The sequence below is a fragment of the Ambystoma mexicanum genome, chromosome 5p, assembly GCF_040938575.1.
Source record: "Ambystoma mexicanum isolate Mex_15411 chromosome 5p, UKY_AmexF1_1, whole genome shotgun sequence".
NCBI classification, from domain to species: domain Eukaryota; kingdom Metazoa; phylum Chordata; class Amphibia; order Caudata; family Ambystomatidae; genus Ambystoma; species Ambystoma mexicanum.
In genome coordinates, this window is record NC_090930.1 from 451,271,170 (window position 1) to 451,290,032 (window position 18,863).

The window sequence follows — 18,863 nt, forward strand, 5'->3', positions numbered from 1 at the left end:
TCGCCATCCCCTGGTTGCGGTTGGCAGAGAGGATGCTCCATACGCGTAAACGCAGATCGTCCCAGCGTTTATGTACATCTTTGGGAGTGCGGGGTGTGGTGCAAACGGCACTTACTTGCTGAGCAACCTCCGCCCATATCTGTTTCTTGTGCTGGACTGCAGGACGGGACATGTCAGAGGAGAACACAAAATCTTCATGTTCCTGCAGCGTCTCCGCCAGCATGGTCATCTCCTCTCGGGAGAAGCGCTCCTTGCGCAGGCGATCTGTGGTTTTTTAACAGCTTTCAGCATGGTGAGATGCAGAAGGTAGTGTTGGAGGTGTGGTAGAGTTCTGGGGGTCAGATGGCTCCTGGTTGTGGTCTTTCCCGTTCCTGTGCGATGATGCTACTTCCGGGTCCGCTTATTAGCGGTGACCGCTAATAGCCGTTTCCGCTAATAGAGGTGACTGCTATTAGCGGTCACCGCTAATGCCGATAGCTTGGATGCCGGTGGTCTATTTGCACTACGTACGATGCCGGAAAGGGAGATTTTTCGCACTTTTACGGCATGGCGGTGGGGTCATTACCGGCATGGCGCAAAGCTTGTGCCTGCGTACTCGTAATAGGCCGCTTTTAGCAGTCTATTGTCAGCACGGACACGGTAGTTGCTCCATTCCAGTAATGACCGGTACTTACCGCCCGGGTCGTAATGCGGCCCAATGTATTGGCGTGGTATTTATATTGTGAGTGACAGTTGTCCTCTTGTGCTTACACTTGCAGCTTCGCTGAAGCCATAGCTGAAAACAAGCCTATAAGACTAGATCTATTATCTCTTCTGAGAGCGGTGGGAGTTGCATTTCATGCTACTACTGGCACCCCATAAAATCTAATGGGGGTGCCAGTAGTAGCATGCTAGTAGCATATTTGAATATGACTTTGGGGATGTCCTAATACAGTAGTGGTACTGATCGAATTGGATTGCACCATGAGTACCTCTATAGGAACTGACTGAACAGAGCATAATACCTGGGATGGTTGGTGATTGCATCATGACACATCTTGATGCATGCACGATTAACCCTTTGGATTCTAAGCAAGAATAATCCATTGGTGTAAGTACTTTTTTGAAAGACATAATAAGGCCTCATTACGAGCATGGAGGTAAGTAAAACGAGCATGGAGGTAAGTAAAAAAGGAATGCGGAATGGTAATACTGGCATTGAGTACCGGTCTGGGCCATTACAAGCTGAGAACCCGCCATTACCGCCACCGCCTGTACCGTGCCCCTTCTTACAGGCATGCACGCGTACACGCGCCCTTCGTTGCGGCAATACCGGGATGCCGCAAATAGGAGAACATCACAAGTCACGCGGGAATGCACCTACCGGTATCTCGAAGGTGGTAAATAGGGCCTGCACGATGGCGGTATTACAGGCATTGCAGATCACCCGTAAATAGCAACCTGCATTGTACCCCACTGCCACAGGTGCACACAATCACCACAGGTGGAGGCAATGGAGCCTGTCCCAGCACAAAAGGAGAAAACCCATACACTACACCCCTTCCTACACCAAAATTACCCCACTTGCTGTTGTAATCTTGGGGCTGGAGGACATGCCTGTACTGCTACACCAGTAACAACAACAACAGGCAGCAAAGTGGAGACTCAAGAGGAGAAGGAGGGTGTGACAGGCACAGCAAGACCCACCAGTGCAGGCAGTGGTACCACGTAGGCAGCCACCAATCCCTTGCATCAGAGCCAGTCCATTCAACCTAACCCCTGTGCAGATCCACACCCTGTACCGGCTGGACCGGGACACCATCGCCCCCATAGTGGACATGATACACAACGACATCCTCCGCCTAATTGAAATCCGCACTGCCATCCCCCCTCTACTGAAGGTAGTGTCTGTGCTCCACTTCCTGGCCACAGGCACCTACCAGCACACAGTGGGCCAGCTGCATGGCATATCACAACCTCTCTTTTCACGCATGCGGACCCAAGTGCTGGATGCCCTCCTGAAGCATGCAAGCAACCACATATCCCTACCACAGACTGCCCAGGAGCTCGCTGACACAAAAGTTGGCTTCCATTCAGTGGCAGGCATGCCGAATTGCATCGGTGCCCTCGACTGCACCCATGTTGAATTGGTGGTCCCTCATGCCATGAAGGTGGTGTACCGCAATCTATCAGGAGTCTGGCAGTATCCCGGCAGCAAATTGCATTACCGCAACTCAGTCCAGCGCTATTAGCGCCGGATCCGGAGTTACGGGGGGTGTAAATCCCCATTCCTATTGGGTCCATTGGGACATAGTAAATTAGCTGCCTTTTATTGAACCTTCATATTTAGATTTATGTTGGAAATGTCTTGCATATCTGAAAGCACAATTGCATTGTTCACTGATTTCAAACAATGACACTGTGATCGGTTCCTAGAGAGAGGATTGCTCAATACGACACCCATGTATAAAATCATTTTCAATAGGTGTTTTTAGAAATGTTCTCAATACCATACATTCCTCTTTAACACATTTTGATGAAAGAATTCCATGTATTTTCTCTCAGTATCTGCCATTGTGACAAGCTTACTATCCAAAATGGCCTCTTATTGACTTGCACATTCTGACATATGTGATGCTGTTGCAGGAGGCGTTTCTGCACTTTTCAAGACCGTGTGTATATTTTCTTTGGATCAATGCAGCCACTTCACTTTCAATTGACTATTTTCAATCAACTGAACAGCATTGTGAATCATCTGACCTGCAGTTTCAGTGCAAACAGTCTGCAATAGATGCCTCCTGTCTTTAGGTCTAAGACAAAAGAAAAATACTTTTATTTAGTAATTGCATACAAGTACTTGGTGATCTTGTATGGGGAAGCTCCTTCCTGCTCACTGATATCTCAGCAGCATCTCCATGTTCTGCTACAAGTGTTATTGCACCTGGCCTGTAGTTCATCAGGATTACATGTGTGTGTGCACTGCTTGTTATAAAACAGTCAACACCTTGCATGACATTGTTTTGTCTTCTGCAGTTGTATTTTTTAAATTTTCTGCGAGGACGTTTTATTCGCTGTCTGCTCACTCATTTCAAGTTCTTACAGAATCAAGTAGTTTTTCAGTAGCTTGCTTTTGGATGGCAATGGTTCATCTATCTGCATTACTCCTTCTTCAACTTCAGTCACACGGTTCTAGCTGACACAGTTAATAACAATGAATCATAAGAAAAAGATATCACTGCTCCTGTAGTTGGACATCTGTCCTATCAATATGCACAGTTTAAGGATACCGTTGATTTCAGAGTAAAAGATTTAGGATCCCATTATTGAGCCTCTAAATATCTTTAAAATTAAGTTCTTAGAAATTGAAATCTGTCTATAAATAACAAAGCTATTCATGGTTGTATACTCTTTACTAGTGGTCATTAGTGGTTATCTTGATGAAGTCACCAATACTACAGACCTGGAGCCACAGAGCGACACCATGAAACATATTAATCAATGGTTCGTTTTCAATGTCACAAAGTCAGTCCCACCATCACAAAACCTGCCACAAAGCAGCTCCTCTAGAAAGCGGTACTCCTGGAAGCAAGGTGCCAATAAGAGGAATCCAATTTGAACCGCCTGCTTATTGGACAATACTCTCTATATAAAAAGAAAGAACTCTTTGAAAAGCATGATATGGTTGATAACTACGTTGCCAAGAAAAAACTGGATTGAAAACTCTTTTAACATTTTGATATGTAAGCTATGTTAGGTCTAATTCGTTTTAAGAACAAACATTCAAGACGCAAACATTTTATAATGAACTTGAAAATGAGCTTGCTATTAATTGCAGCATTTTAAATTGCTTGTACTAAAATAAGATGACTCTCAAAATCAACAACATCTTCTCGAGCTATTTGCATGCAAGGCTGTTCATTATATAGGCATATTGAAAGGAATTAGCACTCAAATTGTAACAAGCTTAATTGCACTTAATTCATAAAGTACACACAATATTGAAATCGATCTCGTTATTAGCAAAAACGAAGACACACAGCAGGCGGCACTTCCTTTTAATAGAATACATTTCTCTTGGCTTTGATTGTGTAAGAATACATTTACGGGATAGATAGACAGCAGCAGCTCAAATTTAGAGGGAACAATGCCCCCTGTTGTGGAATGCGGACTAGCAGAGCAATTCCAATTAAATGAGGGATTAATTGGAACCAGGAAACAGTACTTTAGATTGAATGTTATCACCACCTTGGAGTCCAATTAAATCCTTATATGCAACAACCATAACTGCAATCCTAAATTAGCAATAAGAGCGTGCGGTAAGACAAAAGTGGACGAACTTCGAAACATGTCCTGGTTAAAATGATATTTTTAGAGCCCAGCTGCGTTCAGATATAGTCATAAGGCAAGACACTTCCTCTGTGTGGTTGTGACCATGATTGTCACTGAAACATGGCTGAAGGTGCTTGTGCAATCCACACCTCTTGCTTCTTTGCCTTCTGGTTGCAGATCTTGAACTGATACGCTGAATTAAAATGTTTACAATAACTCTCCGTTGTGATGTACAGGTGACGTTGCCTGTATAGCCGTGAAAAGGCCCATAAAATGAGAAGCTGCAGATAAAAAGAAGGGCTTGGATTAGGCAGCAAAGAGCAAAGATCAAAGAAACTCTGACCACCCTCTTAGCGCTCCTCCTCCCTTCTGGAACATGTTTCTTTTCTCTTCACTCCACACCTGAATCTTCCCTGGGAATTTCTCCCTCCGTTTTGTTTTTGGAAATAAAATAGTACTCGTCAACAATATTTGTGGTATCAGCTGACATGCAATGCTTAGTTTTCTGCAATATATGTCCCTTAGCCTTGGTGAGGTGCCTACAACAGATTAAGGGATCTATCAGGAGTCTGGCGGTATCCCGGTAGCAAATTGCATTACCGCAACTCAGTCCAGTGCTATTAGCGCCGGATCCGGAGTTACGAGGGGTGTAAATCCCCATTCCTATTGGGTCCATTGGGACATTCTGGGCGCTAATAGCACCAAAAATGGGCGGAAAGGGGAGAACTTTATCACCAGCAAAAAGTCTTAGGGGGTCCTCCCGAGCTTGGGCGGAGCGGTAATGCGGCAGTAACAGCGTTACTAATGCATTTGTATTGCCCTGATGACCCCTAAGTCTTTTTTTCACATCTCCAATGGGCCTAAAGAAAAACAAACCACAACTATTCACTCTCCTCACGATTTAGTGCTAGACAAAAACACAACTGCTCTTGCGCAATGTTTTTTAGCCATACCCAATAGGTCACATCTGGGTGATAGTGTTGAGCGCATGGTTATATACTATTCTGTGCTTAAACCCATGGATGCTCGCAGGTTGTTTATGGTCATGTCCTTGGTATTGATGGTTTGAGCACTCAACTTGAACTCAACTTGGAAAAGTGAGCAACCTCAAAGCTGAGTTTGAATCTCTCCTGCAATGCTTTTTTAATGGCCTAAAATGGCATAAAATGGCCAACAGTTATAAACAATACTAATAATAATTTGATCCGCTGTACAGAACAAAGGGTCGTTTTCCATCAAGAAAAAAGCAGCTAGAAGCACAGCAAGGTACATCACAGAAGATCAGCAACTGACACACAATGCTGCCGGGGACAAAGTGGGGTGTAGTGCAGAGTCAGCAATATTGCCTCTGATAGCCAGGCGATTTGTCATTGTCTAAAAGTGTGATAGCTTTGGGTAGTCTGTCCAGTGATCAAAGTGCCTTACCATTGTAGATGTTTTGCCTTCACTATCATTAACATACCTCTATAATTAAATCGCATTGCTTGATTGATTTGTGAAATTGTTTTTAGAGCAAATATGGGGGAGACTTTATAGGCATGCAGTAGAATTTTTAAAATGTATATCTGGTCATTTGTTCAGGACAACACATTCAGCAATGCTGAATGCCCAGGCTGCTTGAGTGCTTGTATGGTGAGATTAGCAGGGGCTAGCAGTGGCCATTCTGCACACACCCAAGTAGCATGGACAATTCACTGATGTACCAATTAATATCACTATGTGCTATTGTTTGCCAATACATGATCTGATTGCAAAATAAAGCAAATATATGCAATAACCGGCTCAATACAGGAAGGTGCTAAAAGGGAGGAACAGATGTGATCATCTGTATAATGGCCTAAAATTAACCATGTGAGCTGTGCGTAGCCTGCTCTGCACATTTCCTATTGTTTCAAAAGGCCAGACCAGTCCCTATGTCATGCAAGCTATGCTTTGTCTGTGTTGTGTCGTGGTTTAGAGCCCCTGCTGTCATTGTGTTGTTGTTGCTTTCTATTCAATTACTGATTATGGCAACACACAGACATGGAATTATGTGTTACCCTCCTGCAAAGCACCAGTACCACTTCTGAAAAGTGTTGATTCACACATTTTCAGATGGGTGATTTCTGTCTACCCGGGATGAAAAGGTCAATGACCTCTGATAATTAAGGTTCAATCTCTGAGAGCTGGGTGCATAAGTTACAGCGGTCCAGGCCAAGGAGCAGGATTGTTCAGACCTTTCACGCTTGTGTGCTTTCCCACTAATGAAACAATTGCTGTTGAGAAGATCCTGAGTTGGATCAGTCTGTTGGTCAAAGAAGGAGGCGTTCTGTGCCTTTTTACCATTTCAAAATTGCAGGCTGAGCAGAACGTTAGGTGGATCACTCTGAGCAAAGGAGGAGGAGAGCTGAGCCCTTTTACTAGCTGATTTCAAAAATTGCAGGCTGGGAAAAATTCAAGGTAGAGCGATCTTATGAATCTGTACATTACTAAACCACACAGAATTGCAAAACATATCCAAGACAACAAATGCAAACTTGGTAAAATGGTGAGTGCATTTCCTGAAATGGAAATGTTTAGTGCTTTGAAAGACAACAACAAATACTCACAGAGGACCCCGGTAAGAACCACAGGCTCTCCTTCTGCACAACAGAATACAATGAGAATGTCTTCAAGCAAATCATAATTCTTTATAACCAAATCAAAAGTGCTATGCTAATATGGGTTTGTTAAATCCCTATGCATTTCGGCCAAACCCTGTGTAGATCATACACACATTAAAACATACAAATCATTAATATGAATGATTACAGCACCATTTGTAATTGAAAATAAATATCAATTATAACACAACATAGGTATATACCAAAAAGAATACAAAAATAAATAAACAAATTAAAAAAAAATATCACAAAACATTTGGCCTTTTTGCCACAGAGCTCCATACATTATCCAATGTTTTTTTTGGAAATATATATTTTTGATATTTCTTTAGATATTTAGAATATAAACACTAAAATTAGAAGTGCCCACCCGTCACCTCCTTATTTGTATTCTTTGGCAGAAGCACAATATCGGAGAGAGGCACGCAATAAAAAAGGCAATTAGATGTCATTTGAAGATATAGAATCGTTGACAAGTGTAAGGGCCAACGCATTGGGCTTTACTAGCTAGGAGGCAAAAGCCATTTTAAATTTGATCAGTGAAACCACATTATCCACAACAGCCAGAGTTGTGGATATATCTAAACAAATCAAGCAACTAGAGTATTTGTTATGCAAAGAGATACACAGGAAGCTACATGCCATTACTTTAAGCAGGTATTATAAAAACCAGAGGATTCTGCGTGGCCTAAGGATTCAACTTAGACTGACATTATGCAAGGAAAGCAAGAAAATCGTGAGACAATGGGTGGCCATATTGAATAAATGTTCGCTATACTGTATTCTGTTAACAATACACAAGCTTTCAAAACATTTAGGGACGATTAAAGAAGAAATACAAGAGATTGAAAAAGAAATTAACAAAACATTTGGTCAGGAAGAATTAGAAACCATGCTACACAACATTAACCAGAAACTTGAGGGCTATAAAGGAGAGCTAGAGGTTCAAAAGGTAAAGAAATTGAAATGCGACACGTATAAATATCTGAATGATGAAGTTTATACATGGATGGATAAATACAATCAGACACCAAGACCTAATAGACAAGGACATTCCACTTATATCTCCAGCTCACATTCAGCGACAGTAAGTGAGACCGAATTAGGAGTTAGGGGGTCTTCAGGCCCAGAAGGTACAGGAACTGCCAGTTCTGTGATAGTCACAGCCTCATCTTCATCATCATTATCTTTTTTAGGACGGAACCAAAGGAGGAAAAGAATGCGGCGTGGGATAAGGAAATCAAAGGGGAGAAGGGCAAGTAATGAGGCAACAAAAGAAAACTTAGTTGGCAACTTATCAAACAGAGCCCTCTCTGCCATCGAAAAAGAAACCCTACAGAAGGGTTTAAGCATTGTACCCACATATAGTACCAGCCTATTTGACACTAAGGTTGAACGTTTCAAGTTTGTTAATAAATTAAAACTCAAGGTGTTTTTTGATGAGATTGAGCACATGGAGAAGGACAATGAGGAAAGAGCTGATGTAGAAATGCAGGAATTCAAGGGCAAAAGCTCTTTTATGCCACCTATCAGGTTACCCTCGGACATTTTTCACAAACAGGTTCTTAAATATTTGGCCAAAGTGAGTTATAAACGTCCTAAGAACAACAATCGTAAACTTCATGAACTAGCATTACTGAAGGACCTCTAGGGTGATGAGGACATCACGATTTGCCCGTCAAATAAAGGAGGAGCACTAGTGGTCATGAACTTAAAAGATTACGACAGCAAATGTATTAGACAGCTTAGTGACAGTACAGTATATGCACCACTGGACACAGATCCCACTGTCAATATTATGTCAATGCTATCAGTGATCCTTGATAAAGCAGAGGAGATGGAGTGGATTAATCAGAACACCAGGAGATTTCTCCAAATGACCCACCCAAGAGTACCTAACTTTTACACTTTATCTGAGATGCACAAACACCCCACCTGCCTACAAGAGAGACCAATTGTCGCAGGGATGGAGAGTGTGCTGCAACCATTGGGGAAATACATTGACTACTTCTTACAGCCTATGATGACAAAACAGTACATATATCCGCGACCCTACACACTTATTGCAGATGTTTAGTAAGATAAACTACACCATCGAGGTCACCATAGATGTGAAGAGTCTCTATACTTCAATTCCTTATGATCTGGGGTTGGAAGCAGTTGAGTGGTTCCTGATAAATGAGGAACAGATAAGAGCTTCCAGAGAATGTACAGTTGTGTTATTGCAATTTATTGCTGAGAACTCTTATTTTCAATTCCTGGACACATTTTATCTACAGGTTTCAGGCACCTCCATGGGTGCTACAATGGCACCAACTTATGCTAACTGGTTCATGCATAAATTTGAATGTGACCATGTTCTATATCACCCAGTCTGGCGCCATTATCTGAAATTCTGGGTTAAATTCATCAATATCTTTGGAGTGTGGATAGGTCCTGAGGAAAGTCTAAAAGGGTTTTTGACATATCTGAACACCAATGATGAACGTATACAGTTTACTAGTGAGGTATCTACCAACCAAATACACTTTCTAGACCAGCATCTACCATACAGATACAGATAGAAATACTTTGCCACACAAGTTGAGTTTTCATAAACCAAGTTTAATGAGACATCTTCCCTTCTGCCAGATGTTTAGGGTAAGAAGAATTGTCAGTGATCCCTCGGAATATGAGAAACAAATTGAACTAATGGGACTGTTAGGCAGAATCATATGCAGTACCCTTTGGGAACACCACACACAATCAAGACTACAAGTGCAAGTACAAATTCACCTTTGGTACAAGCCCATACTACACAGTAAAGTGGTAGAGATGGCTGAGCAGCCAGACCTGTCTCAAGAGTAAAATGAGCAGTATCAGAAGTTACACAAAGGATAGCAATTACTGTGGTTCCAAGAAACACTGACTCAAGGTTTCTGAGTAAAAGAATATACATTTATTTACACCATCAGTTATAAAACAGTTCACTATTCTATTATAAAGCAGCAGAAAATCACAATCTTAATATACTACACAGCACCCAATCAATTCTGGACAAGTTAAGCTCAAAATGAAGTGTGAGCAAAATGGCACTCCAGTGGGTTAAAAGGGAGGCAAAGGACACGGTTATCAAAAATCAACAACGTCAACAAGTAATAGGCAGGGCAATTTAGAAAAGGCTTACTCCAACTAGGATTCAAATCAATAGGCCTGGGCCAATTTTAATGGTTCAGAGTCTTTGCAGAGGATCACACAGTTCAGAGTAGTATGCGGTTAAGTCTTTGCCAAGAGTTCAAAACGAAGTTGGTCGGAGGAAAAGTTATTCAAAAGAGTAGAGAAGGACAAGCCTTCAGAGAGGCAAAAGATTTAAAACACTTTCACTGCGGTCGGACGGAATGAACAATGGGATTTGAACAGTACTTTGCAAGAAAAATAATGGTGTAGCTGAGGCGGTGGTTCCTGGCAGTTCCTGCAGGCTCACGGTTCCTGACGCCACTGTCAGACTGACAAGAAGGAGGAAGACTAGAGGGTCCCACACTGCCCAGGGAAGAAGCCTGCAATGGAGCAAAAGGTTGAATAAAAGGTGCGCTCCTTAAAAGCATAAATGGATCTCTCTCACTGGCTATCTGGTTTCCGGTAGCACAGCAAATTCAACCAGTCTGAAGAGGAGGTCCAAGGGCTTTGTGAGCTAGTTGGCCCCACCAAGCTCAAGGGAAGAAGATTCCTTGCAGATCTTCTCTGTTGTCGAAGTTCGGCCAATTCGGATCTGCAGCAGGGCTTCACCGGGGTGTCCAGTAGTTGCAGCAATCGTCTTCCTTCAGCTTCACCTCGGTTCTCTCAATCCAGTGGCGACTCTGCCTTCTAAGTCCCAGAGACCTGCTTTTTATGCAGTTTTTCCCCATTCACACAGCCTGGCTGTCAATAACAGAACAGGGTGGCTGTCCTGGCAGGACAGCCACCTACCCAATCAAACTAGTGTGTGACTTGGGTCTCCAAGGAAACCCTGTGCAGGGGGCCTCAAAACACTCCCTCACATCCTGTCCACCCAGACACTCAGGCGCCTAAGGAGGGTTTCTGTGCAGAAGCCCTGCAAAGTACGGCGAACAAAGGAACCAAACCTGGTTTGGCACGCAGAGTAAAACACAAGAAAGACCTTTACAAGAAGAAATGATGAATAAACCCGACCGGAACCAAATAAAATTAAAAGGGGTCCAGCAGATTAAAGTTCGAGGCTACCATCATAGTTTCTAACAGTACCGAGACTATTTTCATAGCTCGCAGTAAAATAAAAATGGTAGATACCACTGCCACCAGCCCAATTCTTAGAGAAAGGGGAACAAAATAATGTTCCATGAGAAACAGACAAAAAGGGATAACTATTAACCCTTCCAGTACTCTATGGAAGATAGTTTGTACTGGGTCTGTAAATTTAAAAAGACTAGTAAAGCAAATGGGGGTCATTCCGAGTTGGGCGGTAAGGGTTTATGGGCACCGGTAAGGATGCCGGTGCCAGTAAACCCTTACCGCCCTATTCCGAGGTCCCTTAGCGGGTCCCAGCAGGAATGGCTGGTCTAACCAGCCGTTCTCTGCGGGTCCCATTAAGGGACCTTGGAGCTAATAACGGGCCCGCAATTTGCGGGCCCATTAATAGCGCCTTCCCCATTCCCATTGAGCCCTATGGGGGCTCAAATGGGAATGTGGAATGGTTTACTGAATGGGGATTTACCGGGTCCTCCAAGGTTAGAATGACCCGGTAAGTCCCCATTCAGTCAGACCGGACCCGGACACGGACCCGGACCCTGGTTTGGAGGCAGCCATGGCTCTAATAGCGCCATGGTTACCTCCAAACTCGTAATGACCCCCAATGGCAACTTTACATGTTCTGGGAGACAGTAATCAGTCCCAGAAAATGGAGTTTAATAGTGGGAAGTCTAAAAAGACAACCCTGTGTCACTGCACTAAAGGTGCTATGTGACACACAGTAAAAAGATGATGCCTACGGAGTAGGTGAGACTCAATAGTCCATGAGCACAAAATATACATCACACACCAAAACAGATGTAAGAGTGGGAAAAAAGGCTCACACTCTTAACAGGTGGAAAAAATAAATCCTAGAAATCCAGCAAAGCTGCTGAGGGACTCAGTAGGTAAGGCAAATTAGCCATTCTGGAAAATTCTCCCTAACAGGGACAGAAATGTAAAGCCAGAGGTTAGAAACCCGAGGACATCAATGTATCCATGGAACGGGCAGCCCAGACCACACAGGCGGAGGAGCTCACAAAAGCCTGTAAAGACAAGAGCCCTTGAACATTAGTGTATGTCTCTAAATACACAATTCAAAGTAGGCAAATTAAATACATTGGCCAAAAGAACTGGAGGACCATGACATGCGATAGCAGGGTTGAACACCTGTTCCAGGAACTGCCCACATTTGCATACAATAAAAACACTCATTACAAAGGTCACCAGCATGTTAAAGAAACCTCCTCTCACAAAAAAAAAAACTGCATGTTCCTATGCATGCATTGCATGAACTGTGGGTTTGTAACCAAAGGCAGCATCATTCATCACCCAAGATCTGGGGAAAATATTAATATCAAACATGTTCAACAAGTGATACAAAAAATGTTAAATACACCATCAGATGCCCATGTGGAGTCTACTACGTAGGCCAATCAAAGCGTCCATGCAAACAGCGATGGAATGAGCATCGATCATGCATACGTACTCAGAATCAGAATTCAGCTGTAGCACGTCACTGAGCTGAGAAACATCATGACATCCCACAGATACATTTCCAAATAGTTGAAGTAGTCACGAGAAGGGGACCACGTGAAAATGTAGCCAGAAGATCCAACCAACGTGAAACCTATTGGATAGAGAGATTGGACTCAATGGCCCCCCATGGGATTAACGATGAAATTAACTTTTGTGCTTCCTGTGACACAGCCATGACATAGTGGGTTAAATATCTATCCCTATCTGTGATAAGTATTTTTCACGTTTTAAATTAATGTAGTATTGAACATGTGGTAGGGGGTTAAACACAAGCAATAGCTTGTGATAAGCGAATTTTTGTTGAGCTGTGGCAACACTTGGTTTTTTCCATTTTTTTCCATTTTTGAGTCATGTAATTCTTACTAATGTCTTAGCTAAATGCATAGGTATTGTATTGTTATCTGTGCGCTTGTACTTCCTCATGTCTCATTTGTACTCATGACATTTTTTTTAACTTATGTACATTTTCACTCATGTAAATTTCACTAATGTCCCAGTTAGAAGCAAAGGTTATCTGTAATCCTGAACCTCTGTGTGTTTCTTTACTTATGCATTCGTTTTGCATTTTTTCAAATACCAGTGCACATTATGATATTAGGATACAGCAACATCTTCATAATTTACTAATGCACACGACTGGTGTGTTTACTTAAACATTCCCCTTTAACTGGTATGTTTACCTCACACACGAGTGTGAGTCACAGCATTCCAACATTTGTCCTTGTGACATCATCGCATTATGCAGCGCATGACGTCACAAGGACCCGATGCTCATTTAAACATGAGTACGGCTTTGGATACGCGGCTTTACACATTTGAGGAGCAGATCCATAATTGCTTGCATCTCTGGTGAGTGACATTGGATTTGGGCTCACCATCATATTAGAAAGCATCATTTATGTATGTTCAGTAAGTTTAACTGGGACCAACATGCTTGCTTTATAGATGCAGATAAGTGCTCTACATTTTCCATGTTTGGAGTTAATGATGAATAACACAAGTGAGGATATATAGATAGAGAGGGAATTTTGGGGTTTGAATAATGACTATATTGTGATACCATTGTTGTTACAAATATGTAACTGACTTTACTAATTGATATGTATGTTTATTCTCATTTTTACTATGTTGTGGTATGTTATTTCTTCGTTTATTTGTTTATTTATTTTTGAATTCTTTTTGGTATATACCTATGTTGTTTTACAATTGGCATTTATGTTCAATTACACATGGTGATGTAATCATTCATATTCATGATGTTTATGTTTTACTGTGTGTATGACCTACACAGGGTTTGGCCCTGAGGATGGATTTAATTACGAAATGCATAGGCATTTAACAAGCCCATACAAGCATAGCACTGCCTATTTGCTTTATACATTGATTTGGTTATAAAGAATTATCTGTGTCAACATTTTGCAGTAGAGTTGTTCTTGTAAATATATGTAATAGAGTGCACTAAATGATTAGTTCAACGGTAGGGAACTGCCATTTCAGCATATTGTCATTGGTGAAGGTAAAGGTTTGGTTAAACATTTGGGCACATTTTATGTTGATATCTTTAAAGCAAGATGATTTACCAATTTTCAAAGACATTATAGATTCTGTACTCGAAATTATCCATCACATTTTTTCAGAACTGCTGGTTTCTAAAATGACAAAGGCTCTGATTCCCCTATGGTCTTCCATGACAGCAAAATTAAAATTGCTTTGTTACAAAAAAAGCTCAGGGAATATCCTGACCCAGAAGAAGAAGAACCCGCAAACTACAAACTCAGATGCCCTGCTGTGGCGTTCTTATGTTCATAGAAGATGCAGCTCTAATTTCTGAAACTCCAAGTTGTCTACATAAATCGATAGATTGGTTCAACAATATATATTATGAGAGGGGGCTTACAATTAACTTTGACAAAACGAAAGGACTCCTGGCCCACATTAAAGACTCTCCTAAGCTTCGAAAACTCAAATCAGGGAAGCTGGTTGTGAGGTAGAAAAATGTAGAGTAATTGGGTGTCTGAATTAATCAAAACATTAGTGGAATTGTGAGATAACAAAAAGTGATCTAAGGCTGGCCAGACAAGGAGGTGCAACCATTTAAATCGCTAAACATTTTTAGCGGATGAGCACTTGGCCCAGTGTTAGAGGCCTACTGGGCCCAAGCAGCAAGCAGGACTCTACATGTGACCAAGCTTGGGGGGAACTTTAAAAACATGCAGGCACCCCATAAAATAACATTTTCAAGCGCCTTTCTGACCTTCCGTAGACTGCCCCATATGTTCCCCTATTATTAGAACTCAGTGAAGTTGGTATTAGTTGGACAACATCTACAAGGCCTCTTTTTTATTGGACGACAAATTGGATTTCTCAAAGCCTTAAGATACAGCAGGCTCTGTGCAATGTTTGGAATTACTCAACATCTCCCCTGCCTTGGTTGCATTGGTTTTGTGACACAGCACACATCAAACAAAAAGAGACACCAGGGAAACACTCAAAGGGTCGACCCTGAGTATACACAAAACAAACACAGCAGACCCTTTTGCAAAAACATTGTGGCAGTTTTTGCAACAAGCATCTATACATTTGAGTTTATTCAGAGAAACTCACATCATAATTCATTTTTTTTTAAACAATTGTTTAACTTTTGTTTTGGATGCTTTTTAAACAGGGCATGTGAATGCTGATACAGATCATATAAAAATAAATTGTATTCATAAGTACATTAAAATTACAACATTGTTGCAACTGTACAAAGTGACATGTGCACCCCAATAAAATAACGTGCGCAAATCCTGCCGAATCTTACATGCTTAAACCAACATACTAAAAACACGTATAGGATAACTAATTTTTAATGAACCAAAATATTTTTCATTAGTAGCAAATATCAATGTCACAATTTACATTTCTTGTTCTAATCACTACACAAATGTAGCTCAGCTGTTACTTTAATCTATTCTAACACAGCTACTGTAGAATAGCTCAAAAAACATTTCCAAACATGATTCAATCCCTCTGATAACAATGTTTAATTGTGAACATTCTTTGGGGATCTTCTCCATCGAACATTGTTAGCAACATAAAAACAACAATACTGTATTCAGAATATTTTCACACTATCCACACCATTGCTCCTCCAGGTTTGTGTATGCTTTCTCAAGTTGCCTTTATGATAACCTGAAATGCAATGTAAATACATCCTACATTAGTGTTGTTCACATTGTTCTTTCTGCACTTTTCTAGAAAATAAATAACAAGAAGAGTCCTTTAAGTGCCAAGGACGATGTATCTCGTCCTTGGGATTACCTCCCCAGTGCCAAGGATGAGATAGCTCGTCCTTTGCACTTAAGGGGTTAATGAAGGAGAAAATGTTAGAAGGCTTTGCATGGTGAAATACTGAAATCACCAAAAAGGCCTTGGCACTGGGGGGAAAACCCATGGAAGTTAGGGGTACTGGTGTGTCAAGCACCTATCAATTACGCAATGTCCTAGGAGCAAAACAATACAAACATCCTTATTCCAGTAACAACTGCATGTCTCGCCAATATTGTACATCTATAATCCACACTACTGTGCATGATGTAGAACTATCAGCACTTAGTCCTTTTCTGTTATGCACGTGGTTGCTCTATAGAGGAAAAAGGGGGGCCATCATCCCATACAGTTCTGCCATGTGTGTCTATATAATTTAAGACAAAAGTGGGAAAATGGGGCAACGTTTTAGTTTTAACTCACTGTTTGGCTTCTTAAATGCTTCATTCACAAGTGATTAGCCGTTTCTCACCTTTGTGTACTCAAACGTTCGCAATCTACGCATTCTGTGGCAACATGGCCATCCGCTGCAAACCGATCGACTTGCATCCGTTTGTAGAGAAGGAGCCAAATGCTCCTACCAGAAACTCCGCCCCTATGTTGCCTATATTTTGGGAACCTGAACTTGTGTCACGTGCAGTGCCAGTGAGGATGCCTGTACCACAAAGAATTCTTTAGATAAGGTATCCATTGAGGAAACCCTATATGCATTCACAAAGAAATGATGGTCTTCTGGACAGAGTTTCAGAAGAAGTATGAAAATGGATGAGAAAAGGGAATGGTGATGTCATGCAAAGCAGAACTGATGCACCCTGAAGTGATACAAAAGACGGAAGAATATAGACATTCTGTAAGATCTGGAGAGGAGGTGTTGAAGTTAAGCAACATTTCGGGATCGAAATGAAGATGCTCATGTGAAGAAAATGCAAAGTCATTTTACACTTGTACAGATGCTGTAATGCAAGTAGGCAAAATAATCCTGAGGCTGGCTATGTAGTGAATAGATGTGGCAGTGTGCCAATGTATATACATAGGAATATATAGTATCTGGATGTTCCACAATGCATTTTAGTAAGCTTAAAACCCTGTGAATGGAAAGGGATTGAGTGTGGTGCAGTTGGAAAATAGCCTATGGAGATGGAGAATTCAAGAAAGGCTGGCTGGCCAGCACCAAGAGCCAAGGCCACTACGAGCCTGGTTGTCTGTCAAGAAGCTACATGAATGTGAGAAAGAAACAAACTTCTGTTTGAAATGGGATGAAAAAACACTGAAGAAGTCAAGAGTTCATAATTTTATAGTATTGTATGCAACAAAGAGGTTGAAAACATGGTCCCGAGTCACATGATTAGATTGAAATATACTTTTGGTCGAGCTGCACCGAAACCAGAAGATAAGACCATGCCACACTCCCTTTTATTTTCTGGCAAAGAGAGCTTTTGGAAGGCCAAGTTCAAAGCCTTAATTGAATGGCAGACTGCAAGAGTGATGAAAGATGTTGGGCTAATTGGGTGGGGAGGCATGACTGTGCCGACCATCCCAGCACCTGGGGTAACCAGTTTACGTTCTGCTAGCAAATGAAATATTCCAGAAGGGAACAAGTGTGCTAACCAATTGTAGCACCCCATAGTTTGTGTAACCAATGAATCGTTGTGTATTTTGTGACGATGAAGATGACTTGAAATAGAGGAGGGCTTAGTTGACCACTTGATGTTAGAGACCCAATTACAACCTCCGTTAGTATGGAACGTGTGACATTAGTAGTGACACATTTTTGCTATAAAAGTAATGGTTTTTATGTGATGTGCTAAGATCGCACTGTGCTATGTCTGTTGATGTCTGTTGTAACTCCCTGTTTTAGATAATTGCAAATAAAACAGTACTAAGTTTTGCCAACTTCCTGAGTTGGTTTGATTATTGATGTATGAGTACGTTTTGCATCCCCATCATCTCTCTGCATTGCTACCTCGTCTTGAAGGACCCCAGGTCTATGGGTTCACGTTGCTGCAAATAAATATTCTGTTTAAGAGAATCTATAACCCATGCGAGAGACAGTGCTAAATCAACTACTGCCTTATACTTAACCAGGTAATTTTCTAGCGATTGCTGTGTAGGTAGTTAAACCTCATTTACATCACATCTTACCTAATATGCACTCAAATGTGGTCTACGTATGTGTCCAGGCAAGCAGCTAATGCCAAGCCTTTTGTTTATGGGCGTAGAATGGATGTGGCAATGATGCAAAGTGATCACGTGGTTGCTATATGGTGTAAGAGGATTCAATTCAACACTACAGCTAAGTCAACGCCTAGTCTAGAATACTGAATGAAAACCCTTATTGATATATCTTTATGTCCAGTTCATGCGTTCTGGATGACCACCCCTATATAACATCCCTCTCTTGGAATCCCCCTGACCCCACTGAGCCAAGAAGTACTTCTGTTTTGCAAGTTTAAAAGGTTTATTTGATAATTAAACAATAGATATATATATCACACTTTATAATAATTTAATAATTGAATATCACACTGAATCTGAGCAGTAATCAATAATGGATAGTCTGGCACTAGCACACTTCTTTATAATCAATGATGAGTGGTTATAGGATGGATAAGATAGCAACAATACTTTATGGTTTCAAATGGATGCAAGGTGGAATGAAAATGCAGTACAGAAAATACTCAATATGCTTTCAACAAAACAATGTAATCACTTTTCTCTGGCAATCCCCTCCCCCCTTTATGCAATGCAAGGAAATGGAAGGAAAGCACACAGTTCTCAGAAATGCAATCAAATGTAATTCAGTTCACCCCAGCAAACTTACACTACAGAAGTTGGAAACACAGG